This window comes from Agelaius phoeniceus, chromosome 3 (assembly GCF_051311805.1).
Source record: "Agelaius phoeniceus isolate bAgePho1 chromosome 3, bAgePho1.hap1, whole genome shotgun sequence".
NCBI classification, from domain to species: domain Eukaryota; kingdom Metazoa; phylum Chordata; class Aves; order Passeriformes; family Icteridae; genus Agelaius; species Agelaius phoeniceus.
In genome coordinates, this window is record NC_135267.1 from 94,828,850 (window position 1) to 94,843,849 (window position 15,000).

Here is a 15,000-nt window from a genome sequence, read left to right on the forward strand (position 1 = left end):
TCCTGCCTAAAATCCTTCTGATGGATTTTTAGCAGGACTTGTTCTCATAGCACATAAGTTCAGATGATGCAAAAAGTCTAATAAGCAAAGACTTTGTTGTCTTTCTTGGTTGTTTCCCCCTCTTCTGGGCTGGCAGAGTTTTCTGCAGGGATGGTTGCGTGGAAGGGGCAGATGAAACAAGAGGGGGAAGAGGATGTTCCTCAAAGGCTTTGCCATTCATGGTGGGTGATGGCAACATCTCTACTGTTTTTGGTGTGCCATGACCTCCCAGGCACTCCCAAGGGCTCTGACCCTACGAGGAACTCAAGCAGGCACAAGATAGGAGACTGCCACTCCCGGGATGTAGGTCTGCCCTGATGCCAAGCCACAGTCACTAAATATAGGAGCAGAAAAGGAAATACACCAAGTGTGACCAACTTTTTCCTTGTGCTTAGATTCCCTCAAGTTTTTCCTTACTAACATTTTTCTGTTAATAGAACATAGGTTGAAATGTTCCTTGCACTCAGAAGTTCTTATGCACTTGATGGTTTCAGACACTTACTACTCATTTTCAAAGTGTTAGTGCCAGTGTTAATGTAAGTGGATTACTCCAGTGAAGAATTGTGGGGAGTGTATATATGTGTTTTCAAGTAGATAAGAAAACATAAATCTCATGTTTAGTACCGCTAGTGATTGCAGTCTCCTCAGCCAAGGGTCCTACAGTGGGTTGGAAAGGAGCCCCTTGGTTTGTTCTCCTCCATCGTTGAGGGGAAGAGATATTATAAACGGAGATTGCAAATTCAATTATTTAGTCTTCCTTGTGTTATGTACTATAATGAGAATTTCCTAGAGACCAGGTCTTGGTTTTGCTGAGGATCCAGCAGTTATAAGAACATTAAGCTGTGTGGTGCAGTGTTTAATGTAGACAATGTAACTTTTCCTGATAAATGCCCATCCCCTCCCCCACGAGCTGGAAAGCAAAAATGACAAGTACTGTAATGTTGAAATTGGATCCAAAAGGATTTAGCAAACTGAGCATTTGCCATATTTAGCATCATCAAAGTTCCTTCCTCTCATACTTCAATGATGCTTTGCTGATCTTCTGATTAGTCTGATATGCTATTTCTCTTAAATCACCTACACTGTCATTCCTAAACCCTTCCGTTTGTCTATTCTTGGGTCACATTCATGCATATACTTCATGTGTATCGGCCTAAACTGACTATTAGGAAAAAATTCTAAAGTTAGAATGTGTGTTTGGTTCATACCAGGCTGTGCCATTGATTTGCTCAAGAATTTGTGATACTGTGTTCCTTTCCCTGGGCATTGCCACTGTCAGCTTGTAGCAAAGTCAAATAAGATGTTTAACAAACCACATGTCCTATCATTTTTAGCTTTGCCATTGTACCCTTGTGGCTGTGAGCCAGAGACAGATCCAAGGCCTCCTCCCATGCAGTGCAACTTTGCCTGTTTTGTGTATGCACGTGTGTAACCAGTTCCACATTTTTCTCTCTTGCAGTAGGGTTAGCTGGAGAAACGTGCTGAGCTGAACAGAGCAATGAGGGACTGAGTTTTGAAAGGGAAAAAAAAAAGAAAAAACAGTTTGGGATTTTTTTTGTGGCAGGTGAAGGTGCTTCTTTAATCTGGGGCCATTCCTGCAGGGAGAAAGAAGGTGGGCTGTCCTGGTGAATGAAAGCCACAAATGTCAGTGTCCCAGCTCAAGTTGGTCAGAAAAAGAGCACAGCTTGCTGTGCCACTTGATATCTGTCTCATCTGTGGTGTTGCCATAGGCTTTTGAATGCCAGCTGCAATAATTAGAGTCAGGTATGTTGTTATGTATTACAGGAAAAAGTAAGGAAAATAAAAATTAAATAATTTTGTAACTCTCTTTCAGAATCTGCCCTAGCACAGGTCATCAGAGCTCAGAGTTGTGACTCTGGCAGGATGATTGAAAAGCAGGGTGATACCATGCTTTGAGTTAAAATAGAAATATGGTTGAAAAACATGAGTTGAAAAAAATTAGTTTAACATAAGTTAAAAAACATAAACAGAGGGGTTATTTTCAGATTTCTGTATTTAAAACAACCAAAAGAAACTGGCCTGGGGACAATGCCTGAATTTTAGCCTTGCTTTGTCTCCCACTCCTTCTCAGTCATCCTTGTTCCCTGGCATTTTTTAGCAGTTACCATCACTCTCCACGTATTAACGCCTCTCTGCACAGTGCCCATTCCTTCTCCTGGTGGGCATTTAACAACTCAGCCTTAGTTCTGACGTGTCAGGGTGTCTCTGTGGTGGCAGTTCCACTCTGCGCCCCCTGCCTGCCCCGCTCCTCTGTGGGGTGGGCAAAGCAAAGCAAGCCCCGCATGCGCCATGCTCCGGAGCTCAGCCCGCCCGCTGCCTCTCGGGAACTTGCCCGATTCTGCAGATGTAGTTATTGAGATGGATCACAATAGTGAGGCGCCTGCCAAGCTGTGCTATTTGCACAAACACACTGTCTGCAGTTTTGGTGCGGCGGGGCTCCACACGAGGATCGCCTCGTTTCACGGCGCTAAGTTACGGCACGTGTCGCTTCCAAGGGGGAGAAAACCGTTTTTAAGGAGTTTGCCCTTCTTTTGGCAGGGGAAAACCATACTAGTGGGAAAAACCTAATTAAGACCAGTTGTACTCAGGTCTTAGCACAGTGTTTAACTTAAGGCACTCTGAGTTAGTCCCGTAAAAATCAATGGGATGATGTAAAATGAGTCAAATACCACCTATAAAATCTAAGTAATAACCCAGTCACGTAAGCGGCCTACAAGCCCTTGAGAGGAACGCAGGCTGCCAACATTCTCAGAAGTGATGATGATTTTAGGTCAATTTCATTTTGGGATGCTCAATAAGAGTCACTTTGTCAGGAGGTCCTCAACAGTCCATTCCCTGAAAATGAAGTGCGCCCAGCACTGCATCCAAAAATTAAGACATCCTAAATTATAAAAGCTGCTGGCCACTCACATGCTTATTTTAGGAACCTGTATTCTTCCCCGGTTTCATCTGCAGGATTCATCTTGAACTGAATTGGTGTTCATCAAAAGGAGAATTAAAGTCCTCAAACCTGCTTCTCATTTAAACTAAGGCCAGTTTTGAGTGGTTTTGCAGCAGTTAGGCACTGTAAAGTACAGTTTATAACCACCCTAATACTCTGGAGCCGTGCAGAGTGGCCTCAAGAGAAGTGAAATTAAGTCTGTAACCTGCTAACTTGCATCCCAAAGGTTACTCTTTCCATGCAAACTGCCCTGCCGTGGCAGTCTCCACGCTTCTGGTGGTACCAGCAGTGAGCACAGCCCAACGGGACAGTTGTTTGTTTCAGTATTCCACTCCTCACATTTCTCCCTCAGCTGTACACTTCCTCCTTCAAGGGCTTTATTGTTGTAGTGTTTCAACATCATTCTCTGCACTCTTTAAGACCGAGTCGGAAGGCTGCTGTCTGCTGATCTGCAGCAAGGGGAGTAAAGCTGCTCTGGCAATTTGAGAATAACAAATGTAACTGTCCTGAGTCCTCTGAAGGAAAACTGAAACATAGGTGGCCAGATGGTATTTCTTTTTCACTTAAAAATCTTGGTTTCAGGGAACTTAATTGATGCCCTCTGGCCTTTTTCCTTTTTTTTTTTTTTTTTTTTTTTCCCTTCTAATTTTGAAGAGGCTCCCTTGTGAAACAGCAGAGCTTTCCTTGAAACTGCACAGGACATGAACCTGGTTTTTAATCAAGTAACAAAATCCACAGCTTGCAATAGAAGGTCCGTGCGTGGCATGTATCAATTAATGCTTATTAATCAGTTTTTGCAGTTAGTTGAACTGCAGACCGTAGTTGGAAGCTATTAGGGAGAGAGTTGTGAGAGGAATACTATTGCAGCACTACTCCCGGGTCTGCTGTTTGTGTCCTTTGGAATCAAGGTGTTTGTATAATGAAGTTGGCATGTTGATATATGATCTATTTTTTAATGTCATTACAATTTTAGTTCCCTCTGCCTTTTTGTCATTGGGTTGCATTTAAGCACAGCAAGCCCAACTTTAAACTTCCTTACTCAACAGCTTTATTAGTTATAACGTACCGTGACCTTTCTCAACATTCTTAAAGAAAAAGATACAGTGTAATGTCACTTTACTTTGCTTATTGTTCTTTGTTGTGGTGAACAAAGCATTTTCTACAGTGGCTATAGCACATAATTATACAGCTTTCAATAGCGGTGTCTTGGCACATATCAAAGTTCAGAAGAGCCTTTAGAAAAAAAAAGATGTTTTGTGGCAGCCTAGGGAGGGTCTCATCTTTCCTTCAGAAAATAGTTCAAGGCTCTTCTGTCAAGCTTCCCTACTTAGAGCTTTTTCTCCTCCTGCTTCATAAAGTTTAAAGGGGATTCAGTGGAGTTCTATGATCTATTTCCTTTGAAAGATTGTTCCTTTGCACAGAGAAGTCCTTTGACTTCAAGAGTTCACAGATTCATGTCTTTAGGTATCATATGTCTGACCTTATCAGTTACTCTATTTAATGTAGGAGAAAAAGTCTCAACTCTTTGTGTTTGTCTGTTTTGCCTCTGTGAAATGATTTGGTGAAAAGACCATCCTTTTTAACACACCACTGAGAGGCCGTTTCTGACTGTAACCTACCCTGTGGTTCTTCTAAAAAAAAAAAAAATTGTCCTTGTGTTTTGTGTATGGATGATTTCACAGTGAGAATAGAATTATACAAGGACAGACACACATAAAAAAATCTTTTGCTCTTTTTTCCTAAATGATCTATTGGCTATTTTGGTGGCTGCTACTCTGGTTCCCCAACAGGCACAACCATTTAACAAACACAGAGATAGCGGCTGGAGTGCTGGGCCAGCAGTAGGTTTTCCCTTGCTTCGACCTACCCCAAAGGCCTTCATAATTAATTGTCCTTCAGAGATGAGGAAAGTTCAGAGACAGTGTGTGTAGCGATGTCTATTGTCTGACATTCAGTTCTCCTTCCCTCAGCTCTTTTTCTTCATTCCACAAAGGGTTATCAATAGGAGCAGGGAGCAAGCTCTCTTCTAACAGCTGCTGGTGGTGGCTGTAGCTTTCTGTGGAAGGTATCATTGTGTTCAGCCATCTATGGATTAAATGGCTGGAAAAGTTCTAACAACCCTTTCAAACGGGCGTGTTTATTTCATCTAGATTACACAGACCTATTTAGCTAATTAAAAACTTTCTCAGAACCCCTTCTCTCCTATTCAAGGCAAGGAAAAAAATTAAAACACTGCTGTAATTATGAAGAATGGCTGCAATGAAACTTCGTTAAATAAATGAAAAATTCGATCTGTCAGCTTTGATCCAAACTCACCCAAATAAGCAGAGCCTTGTTTGTTGAGTGGTTCCGTGGTTTTGGTTTGTGGTTTGTTGGTTTTTTTTCTTAGAGGGAAACAAGGTGCACAGTAGAAAAAGCATAAAAGAAAACATTGATATAAGCTGAAAAAGAAACAAACATTCGCCCAATTTAAAAAACTGCCACAGTTCGTACTGTCTCTGCTCCGAACATCAAAGTGCAAAGACACTGGCGTTTGCTAAACAGATTATTAATATTGTTGTGCCTTCTGTGATTAATTTAGAATCCACTGTGGCATAATTATTAAACTTCATATACAACAGAACAAAATTATATACATGCTTCCTTGTTTTCCCTGATGATATGCTAAACAAAGATATGGTGGGGTTAGTAGATAGGCAAGAAGTACAGTCAAATTAGAGCTGTTTATTAACAATCACTATGTTACTGCTCCAATTAATTGGGCGAAGCCAAAAAGGACAAATACAATCATTCTTCCACTGAACAGTTTAACTAGCAAATTAGGGGGGTTTTAATTTTTTTTCTCCAGAAAAAAAAAAAAAAAAGAGAAAAAAGGAAAAAAAAAAGGAAAAAAAAGAACTCCACTGTGGACCTTCACCTGCATTCTTCATAAATACATCACTTTGCAATGGGAAGAAATAATCATATAAAACATTTTCTGGGCTCCGTCTCACTTCCTGACTGTTAAGAAAGGCTGCATAACAATCAAGATCAATTATTGTACTGATTAAGTTATTATGTCTGGCATTTTGAAACAGGTTTTCTGTATTTAAGAAGAAATTGCATAGAGAGTAGATGCAGCTAATACAGTAATGCAAAAAAAGATCATAAAAAATTAAAGTTATTCTTATGAATCTTTCATTAGAAGCAATGAAAAGGGACATTGGTGAAGCCAAGTGCTTTGTTCTTCTGAGCTCCTCTTGTAGGTCCAGATCCTGCAAACAATTACGTACTTGAATGTTCCTTCTGTGAGAGTCCTGTTGGCACCTTCAGCCTATCTCCTGCCCTTTCACAATTTCCCCACTTTGGCCTGTGGCAACACTACTAGCAGCGATGTTCTACTTTATCAAACGGATGTTCCCTTTAAAAATTGACAGATTTCTGTAAAAAAATATATATACCACAAAATCACAGAGCTGTACAAAGGCAAACACTTGCTTTTATGCAGGAAGAACTGTTGTGAAATGATTTAAGGCTACTCAGAGCTTTTCAGATTACTCCCCACCGCAAATAACATGTTAAGTACTAAATTACCCTAAGCGGTGTTTTATTACTGATCAATAAAATAGTAATCTTGTCTTTTAGCATGGAAAAATATTTTAGCTGGGTTTCTTCTGGTTTAGTTCAGGGATAGCTGTAAACCAGAAGGCAAAATCATCACTGCTGTCCCTGCAGAAAAAAAAAACAAACCAAAAAACAAACAAATCGAACCCCATCCTCATTTGTTTCTAGCTTTGCTTTGAGGGAATCCTAGGATTGTTCCAGCTGAACAGTGTAGGGTTTCTGTTCATGTGTGCATGTAGTGATGGTGTGCTGTGGGGTTTTTGGGGGTATTTGTTTTTTTAGTTTTGCTTCTTTCACAATTATTTACCTGTACTCATCTTTATTGCCCCCTCCTCTTCTCAAACAAAACAAAAAAAAATTCCCCTTCACCCCCTGGAAAAAAAAAAAAAGGAAAAATAAAAGGAACCCACAGAAACAAAACAAAACTTGGCAAACTCTTCTGACTCCTAGTGCCATTTCATTTAGCATTCAACAAGGGGTACTGGGAATTGAAACGTCAACTGGAGATCGAGAAAAGCACCAATTTATAGTGTGTTAGCCTTGCACAATTCAAGATTTCTTTTTCTGGCTGCACACATTATACCAAACATCTCGCCACTCTCTTGTGGCAGTTGTGAGGAATGGCTATTCCTTCCCGTGTGTGTACTACAGGCCTCTAAAGACCCTTATTTATTCTCTCCCATGTCACCTTGTGTACAGTCTGGTCTGTGACACTGATGGTGATTATGTCATTATTTTGCTCTGGGGGCTTTGGCACATCTGCAGAGCTGATGCACATCTTCTTTGTTACGCTGGCATACGTCCCATATCGCAAATGCTTCATTAGCCTTACTGCCTGCCTCCTTGCCAGACAAGAATACCCAAATCCAAGCTTCTTTTTCCTCTGGTCTTTTGTGTCTGTGATGAGCCTTTATTCATCTTCCTAGTTCTTCCCTGTTTTCTATTTTTCTGTGTAAAACCGATTTCCAGATGTCCGTCGTTCTCCAAAATCCCATCGTGGATGAGGAGTGAGAAGCAAGGTGAATTTTAACCCATGTCATCCCTCACTCGTTTAGAGTCTTATCCCTTACAAGGTGAAATGCTTTTTCTTTCATTCTGTAGCTAGCAGGAATTCGTTAGGCAATTTTAAAACCTGGTGAAAAAAAAAAAGGAAAAAAAAAAGAAAATAAATCAATAAATCTTACCAATTTATAAATCCTAGTTGTGGTAATGGGTAACATGCAAGTTTTTCCAGACTTTCCTCATTTCTTTTAGATAACATAGCTAAATTTCTCACTCAGAACTTTTGAAGGAGCAGCACTGTCTAATGAAGGTGGAGGGTGTTCTTGAGATCTGATCAGCTGAAATTTCTTGTATCTGTTTTAATGTGTCACATTAGAAGGTCATAGAACATTTTGTACTGTGAAAATTGAGGAAAATGTTTGATCTTCTGAACTTTATCTAAGCTGTTCTATATAAATGTCATACCAGAGAGATGTGAAATAGTAGGTTAGCTTACTAGCTTTGTAAGATTTTTCCCTCTGTTTCCCAACCACCCCATGCTTTTTCTTCATGACACGGAACTAAATTCTGGGCTGGATTCTCAATGTCTGGTGTAAATCAGCTCCAGCAATCATTGCAGCTAATTAATATATGCCAGCTGAAGAGCTGTCTTTTGTTGTGTTACTATACAGTCAAGTGTGTGAATATATTTTAAATGCTAATTGGAAAAAAGTTTCATTTAATTTTTTAAACTACACATTAAATGCAGCACTGAATTTAGAGTCACAGAGCCATCATGTTCATGGATGTGAGGTGGAGGGTAGGTGTTGTTTTTATTTTTGTGAGGCACGCTTGCCAAAAGAGGAGATCCCAGCCAATGCTGTCTTACAGTGCAGGGTCAGGGCTGTGTGACTGACTTTAACAGAAGCCTTACAAATAGGATTGCCCATCCTATAGGACTTTGAATAGGTCACCTTCATGCAGAACACTGTTTCCTTGATACATTCAATGTGTTTTAAAATGGACGAGAGTCAGGCTCATGATGTCTCTTGATGTCAATTAGCAAACTGTCAAAATACTTCAGAAACCGTGGGAGAGGTTTAGCAGCACTGTGACCCGTGCTGGTTTCTGGGCCAGCTTTCTGGGGTCCTGCCCTTTCTCAGAGCAGATATCCCTGGCCTGAGAGAGCAGTGGCAGCTCAGGTCTGCTTGCAGGCAGGCCTTGCAGCACTGGGGATGCTGTTTTCAAACATACCTAAATCTGTAAGGGCAAATACTGAGGTTGTGAGGAAGTGGCGGCAGGATATTGCACAAATCCATGAGGACTCAGTGTCCTTCACCTGAATGAGACAAAGCAAACCTGAGAGCAGGAGGAGATGTCGTTTGTAGCAGTTGTAACATTAACAGCACAAAAGTGAAGAAAAACCATTCAGTCCAAGTGGGAGGCAGTCTTTGGAGCACTGGATTGCTTGCTTGCACATTGCCCATCACCTGCAGCACTAGAGTGTAGCTGAATTTTGTGCAGAGAGAGTCTTCCTGATAGGTAGGTGTGGGTGGGCGAGAGATAGAAGGACAGCCAGAAGGGCTGGCCGAAGGTAATCAGTGTTTTGGAGATGATTTCTCCCTTTAGATCTGGAAGGGGCAAGGTTCAACTTTCTTATCTGCAGAGGGGGAAGGTACATGGGCGGGCTCTGACTCGTTTTGTGTGCCCTCTGTGGGGGGGCTGTTTCAAGGCTCTGGTGGAAATGTGCTGTCAGAAGAAGCTCTGTCCAGGTGGTGGTCCAGAGCGCTCAAAGAGATGGCCTTGAACTTGTTTCTCTAGTTAGTGGAGAGGCTTTGTAGAGAGCAGCAAACCAGGGTGGCATGATCTCTGTTGCTAAGCAGACAGACTGCTGCGATTGGGACTTAGGCAGAACTGTGGCATAGACATATAAATGCATTTAAAGCAGTAGTCTGCAACTTCAGAAAGTTTTTAGAGGAGAGAGGGGAAAATAAACACTGCAAATGAAAGGTCTTTAAGTGCCAAATATCAGTGTCCAGCAGGGTGGGGGGAGCAGGGGCTGGAGCAGCTTATCTCCCACAATTGCAGAGAGAGCTGGCTCCATCAGATGAGGCCCAGCCTCGAGGTTATCTAATCCACTGCTGTCTGGAGTCGCACCGTTTCCTTCCGCAAGGGATAAATGGGAGTCAGATGAGAGGCAGCTCAGCCCATTAGCATGTAAGACTTAGTATTCAGGCCTCACAGGCCTGTGAGCCTCACTGGTCCCTAGCAAGTCCTGCAGTGGAGCTTGTAACAGGGTGTTCGCAGCCCAGTTTGGCCAGCTGCATGCCTCAGGATGGCATAGATGGAGCAGTTTATCCCATCATGATGGGCTCTGGATGCTCATAAAAGCATGGTTGCACTGGGAGGAGATTTTTCAGAATTGTTCATTGGAAGCATAAGCTGGTGGAGACAGCTTTATTCGCAACACTCCTCACCCATAACCACGCACAATTTCCTTCCCCTGCCCTTACCCTCTGCCACTGGAAAGAGGAAAGGAGGTACCCTCTGCCAGAGGGCATGCTTGCCACCTTCATGACACCCCCAAAAGGACCCTGGTGACAGCCTGCTTCCCTGCCAGACTGATTAAACACCACCTGCTTCCCATCCTTCTCCCCTACCTCCCTCCTCACTCCCCCCAGCCCAGCCCATGCAAACCGAGGAGGAAGAGGGCACAGTTGGAGCTTTTCAGGGCCAGACACAGAAGACAAAGGTGATTGCAATGCACAGAGCTGGGAAGAGTGTGCAAGAGCAAGCAACACCAATTATCGATGTTACTGTACTGTCGCAACATTTATGTGTAGATATCTATATATATATGTGATGTATTCTAGATGCATAATCATTTTAATTATCACTTCTACTATAGTGTTAGTGGTTCACCTATGGAGCCAAATTCTACTGAACATAAAAAAATCCTTGCGAAGTACAAGTTCTGTGAGCCACTTTGCCTCTGTATCCATGGTCTAACCAGCAGTTTCTGCATGCCTGGATCTTTCACACATGGAATTACACCATGAAAGCAGAGGACTTGCTGCTGGTGCAAGACAGAACCTACTCATCTCGGTCCAGGCTGTGCCTCCTGGTCCTTCTGAGTAACACATCACATTTCTATCTGGCTGATGTGTCCAGGAGAGTATGCAATAACCTCTCTGCTGAGCCAGAATTAGGTGGTCATCCTTGTACTCACTTTTCTGGACAGGTTTTTTGTGGGCGCCTGTATGTGGTACCTGCCAGAATTTGGCAGCAGGGTACATAATATGCTGCTTGGCATTGTAGGCAGCCTCTTGTAGTAGATTGCATTTCACCACAATGGACTGAGTTAAAGTTAGACTATTCTTGTGTGTGAGAGTTTTATTTTTTCTTCAGTTTTTGTATAAGATAGCTTCTGGAGTGTGACAGTAACCCCTCCAGTGGTTCTTTCTTACATTTCCCAACACACACTAAATGCCCAGCTAGCACAAGCTGTAGGAGCCTTAGTGATTTTTCCATTCTATGGCACTGCCACTGGCAATGCAGCAAGTTAAGGGCAATCAGAGTTTCCATTAGAAGCCTCTACATCTCATGCAGTTCTAATTCATCAGTAAGGCAGAAGAGGAAATTTAATAATCTTCCCAGTAAAATGCTGTTGTTGATTTCTGGATATGAAGAAGGGGAGAACTGAATTTCAAGGTGCAAAAAGTCTAAACAAATTGGAAATGCTAAGTCCTTGCTATTTTCTCTTACCCTGCTCTACTCCTGAGTCTTACCAAGTTTTGTGGTGGAAATGAGCACATGGAAGCCGTGGTGTTGGCATGCCAGAGTTGCTCTGTTTCCGTGATGGAGCAGCTCATCCCCTGCACCGAGGGTGCAGCAGTTCCGGGACAGGGATCCCACAGGGTGCGGTGCTGTGCGTGGGGCAGGACGGGGAGGTGGGGAGATAGGGAGATGGGTACCACCAGGGAGCACCCCGGGAGGCAGCAGGGCTGTGAGCCCCCGCGAGCTGCAGCAGCGCAGTTTGCGCTCAGCCGCCAGCGGCGCTCGGTGCTCCAGCCGCGCGGGGAGCCTGCAGAGTACTTCCCAGTCTTTATTTGTGGAAAAGCTTAATTGAAATGCAAGTGATTAAATCTAATGTATCATGCAGTATCCATTTTCACTGCACTACCACTTTCACTTCCCCGATATTATCAGGCATCTCAGCAGCCCCACTGTCAGGTTTTTTCCTTGTAAGAGCCATGCCCATTCTCTCTCCTCTTTGTGAGCTTGGCGGAGGAGATAACAATAAGCCAGCAGTAGATTACTAGTGCTCCAAACTCTCCTCTTGGGATAGGGGATCTCAGCTTTATTTTAAACAAACACTTTTAAAATACATCCTTAAATAATTCCCCAGCTTTTTAAAAATAGTTTAAAAAAACTACCCTGCAACAGTAAATGCAATAAGCAACCTCTGTTGTTTGCCTAATTTTTCTTTTTTGAGCCGGACTTGGACAAATGGTTTTCCTTTTCCAATACTAGGGCTGTCCCAAAAGAGTGGCCTTCTCTTTGTGTGGCACTGTGGGGGAAAAGACTTTCCTAAACAGCCACCCAGTTTCTTATCCATTTTTTTCTCTTTCCAAAAAAATCTATTTCTTAAGAGATTTGTACAACAGGAGTTGTGAGAGGAAACTTGAAGGCAAAAAATGAACACTGTGGTGGCACCAGGGAACTGCTGCTGTAGCCAGGGGGATTGGGACGCATGTAGAGGTAGGCAAAATGACATCCTGCATTCTAGAAAGGTGCTGGTTGGGAGAAGAGTGTGTATACTAGAGAATCCAATAGTTGAGGTATTTTTCCTTTGTGTTTTTAAAATAAAAGCATCTCCTTTCCAACTATTTCCCTCTCCTCATAAGTGATAATGGAAGAGGAATTAGCCTTTCCATTGCCTGAGCCAACCTGTTTTTTTCTAAGAGGTGTCCAGGATGTTCAGCCAATTGAGTGATCTAATTAGCTGAAAATTGTTAATTTCCTTTACCTTATAAAGCACCTAACACAGAAACTGTTAAATAATGTTAAGTGTCAGACTTAAACTGAGAACATTGGGCCATATGCTGCCGTGGCTTTCGCGCCAAAAAGTGTAGCAACTTACTCCAAAACCTGCCTCCAATTCCTGTGTAGAAGCCAAAGCCTCCTGCTTGATATGCTGCCACACCAACTCGCAGTGCTAAGATGGTCCCACACAGCAGCTCACTGCTCTTGGGGAACAGGGAGTGTGTGTGAGGAGAGGGGACAGTGTGGATGGACGTGGCAGGAGCCAGGACACTGGTGAGGTGTTGCAAGCCTGGGAAACCCGATGGTGGGGCAGTGCTGCTCAGGGCAGCATTAGCCTGGAAAAGGCACCAGATCTGTGCCTGCAGCTCCTGGTAGCACAAGTGCTGCTCTGCAGGGGGCCAGGGGGGATAGGTGAGTTGCCTGGAAACTCCTTCTTAAAGCAGGGTAGTCCCTGGATCGGTGGAGTGCACTCAGGGGAGGGGTTGGTCTGAGTGTCACCAGCCTCTCTGAGCCCTGAGAGAAGTGGCTCCAGAGACAGTGTCATGTCTTACTGCTAGGGAGGGATGCAAAAGGGCTTGTCCTCGATAAGTTTCCTACAGGACATAGACTGTGGATACAGGAATGTGCATTTAGATGCCAACTTTCCCCCAAAGCCCACAGGCTTAAACTTTCTCCTGTGAGAAGAGGCTCAGGGCTATGCAAGGGTGACACAAGTGGAGTTTCTTAATCATCTCCTTTAAGAAGGTTTCTTTCTGCCCCCAAAGCTCACCTTACACTGACTTTGGGAGTGAGGGGTGCCTGTGCCAATCTAGTCTGTGCTTTGTATGAGGTTTTCTTGGCAGAAGTATTTCTCCTGAATCCCTTCTGCTGTCGCTGTACCTGTGTTGGTGTGGATCGCTGTGCACACACACTAAAGCTGCCTGATCTGAAGCTACCCATGGTGAAACTGCTTCCCCAATAGTGGACTCATCATCCTGGAGAGGTTATGCAGCACCTAATAGGTGCTGTTTATACCTTAGCCTTGGGTTCCCTACAGAGTTCTTCTGTATAGCCACTATCTAGATCACCCAGCAAGAAGAGTGATCTGGCCTTGCCCCTCTCATCCCCTCCAGCCTGTTTACTCCCATCACCACGACCTTGTGCTCTGCAACATGAGCAGCCTTCACCAGCCGAAGACCTCTGATCCTAAGTCCATGAGAGATTTTGGCTTTTCTATTTGGCAAGATGACTTGTTGCCCACCAGGTCAACATGAATAAAGACTTTTAAAATCCATAGTGTCCTGCAATTGGAAAAATTGGAAAAAACATTCTTGAGCTGTCTAGGCTGCATTTCTGTATTTCTGCTCATAGTTTTAAAAAAAAATCCAAACTCACACGTACCAAGAATTCTACTTTATATAAAATTTGAAAGTAAAATCAATCCTGGTCCAATCTTATCATTTTTAAAGTATGTTTATCCAGCTTTGTAGTAGGAACAAGCAGACTGTTTGAAGGCCACATAGTTTTCAAACCTTGGTTGCAACACGTTACCCCATTTTGAAACCTTCTTTATCTAGCCGAGAAAACTAAAATCTGTTTGACAAAGTAGCACTCCAGCCAGTTTATCTTGCAATATGGCTTTAGCTCACAGAGCCTATTGATTTCCTTAAATTAATGTTTACAGAATGCTACTGAATTTCACTCAACGGGACATTGTTCTTTTGAAGCTTTGTAAAATATGATACAGAGTGTTACTGCCATTTGTTCCTTTGCTAAGACTGATGAAACATTTATTTTTTTAAAGCGCAGCCTTGAACTATAGCTGTTTCCTACAAGTGTGTTTACTCTTGGAACATTAGTAATACAACACACTATCAGACTCCAGCACAATACCACAGGCAAAGTCTGTAGGTACGCTCTGGCCAGCCTGATGGTAGAAATGGAGCTGAAGTTTTGCTCAGATTAGACACCGTATGAGAAAAGGTTCCAAGCTTAGCCCAGCTGTCCCTGTCTGAAGGATCTTCAGATTTGTGTGCTACAGCCAAGCAGTTGTCTGATGCTGTTACAATATTAGAATGATTGCGTTGGTCTTGGTACTTCTAAACATGGGACCCCGGACTGAAAATTGCCCTGTGATCCTTTCCCTCTGTACCCCCAGACGAGGTGAATGGCTTTATGGTCACCTAGCTCCTGGGTTGGAGGCTTCTGATCCAGTCCCTGAGGACTGCTTTCAAATCTCCTCCAAGAAGCATTTGCATTACTTATGTCCACCCAAACCTGGTAGTTTTCTAAGATGAGGTTGCAGTTATGTACTGCAGAAATTTTTCAAGAATCACAGCCTCCAAAGGCTTAGCAATTTTGCTGCTACTTTCTGCACACATCATTCCAAA

The 15,000-nt window shown here is 43.0% G+C and overlaps 1 protein-coding gene across 4 annotated transcripts in view; it reads left to right on the forward strand.

The window, feature by feature from the left end:
- PROX1 (prospero homeobox 1) overlaps positions 1–15,000 on the forward strand; it is a 49,910-nt gene that overhangs the window by 22,745 nt on the left and 12,165 nt on the right. The window lies entirely within an intron of this gene.